Below are 1831 nucleotides of genomic sequence, written 5' to 3' on the forward strand. Positions count from 1 at the left end.
AGATAATTATATAGTATTAATTATAAAATGTATAATATATTAAAATAAATACTATACTGATATGTACAATACCAAAAATAATACTACAATAGAATGCATATGACACTTATTTCATGATTCATTAAAATATTTATTTATGGTGTCTTTCACTCAGTGATTAATATTAAGTTATTCTGTAGAGCAAACATTATTTTGGATTCATTCTATGGATCATATATTTTAGAAGAATGATTCTCCTTGCTGTATTGAGATTCAGATCCAGATGCATGATACTCATGGATTTCACTTATTACTCTCACTTCCCTACGTAGAGCATGTACCTATAAAGTCTTAGAAGTACCTTTTCATCAATACTTAATTCTCATCAGATTTTTTTTCTGAATATAAAATATACCCCAGTCTTAATGCACTTTTATCAAGTTTTCACAAATCAGTCATCTCTTTTTCTTAGCAAAATATGGTTTTTAAATGTAATTACTAATTTGTTTATTATTTCATTCATTTAACCAGTGAATATGGACAAGATAAGATCACTGTCCTCATGTTTAACTATTTCATCAAATATATAGCAATTTCTTGGCAAAAGGTACTTCATCTCAACTATCATTTACAAATGTGTTATTGAAAAGGAGTCAATGACTAAATTTGCATGGAAAATGCAGGAAAGTAGGTAACATTGACTTATATTACTCACCTAATTAAAGAAAGTGAGATTATATCATTGTGCTTCTTTTCTGTCTAGTTATTAAGTCTTATAATTTCTTAATAATAACATCAATATATAATGTTTTTCATCAACATAATTCATAAATCAATATTTTTGAAAGGCTGAAGTTACAGTGATTATAACTACCAGTAAGTATTGATCCTTAAAATATGTATTCTGTGCAATTTAAAAGTATATCAAGAAGGTTTCCATTTCAGTATCATACATTGAGCTAAATGAATGCAGCTGTTTATAATGAAAAGCGCACCACCCTGAGCAAGCAATGAGCTTAAATGTGGCGAGTGATCCTCAGACTCCAGCCCATGTAAAGTTAAGGAAATGAAAAGTCTAGGCACCCAGGAGCTCATCTGTTAAAAAATAGTTGGGGATTTCTTATGTATTCTATGCTCACATGGAATAAAATCCTATTTGTTGTTTGGATAGTAGACTTTTCAACAAAACTGTCAGAAGAAAAATCAACCATACAGAAACTTTCATTCTGAGACCAGTGCATCAGAGTAGTATCCGCAAGTAAATAAAAAAACCACACAGTCATAAATTGCCAGAGCATCAGAGAAATATGACATTAAATATAAGAGTAGAATTTCACTGTCGAGATTCATGATTCTATCCCCCAAACTCACATGAATCAAGATAAATTTATTCTAAATCAACAGGTTACCTACATAAGTTACAAATATATGACAAAATATAGTATCACAAAATTACCTTGATACACTCTACAGTATTTGTTAATAATGGCAAACCCTAGAGGCTACTTAATAAAGGTTGAGCCAATAATCTTGACATGGAAAACAAAGTCCTTAATGCTGTGAAATTGTCAGAGATACAGCATGAGAGTTGGCGATGGACTTGCAGACTGCTTATGCAGCTATACACATGATGGTGGCGTGGGGCACCCACTGCGTTGCTAACTGCAGTGTCAGCAACCCGAGCCGGTCACTTTCTCTACAGAAACAGGAGGCTCTTTCCTCAGAAATCCTAACAAGCAGTTCTGCTCTGTCCTACAACGCTGTTGAGTCAGAAGTGACTCAATTGCAGTTCACTTGAGTTAGTTGTGGAGCTGTGTACAATCTGGATAAAGAATTTCTGGTTTTGAAAGGT

This window comes from Echinops telfairi, unplaced genomic scaffold, assembly GCF_000313985.2.
Source record: "Echinops telfairi isolate 266 unplaced genomic scaffold, ASM31398v2 ScPeMD7_7469;HRSCAF=8507_0, whole genome shotgun sequence".
Taxonomy (NCBI): domain Eukaryota; kingdom Metazoa; phylum Chordata; class Mammalia; order Afrosoricida; family Tenrecidae; genus Echinops; species Echinops telfairi.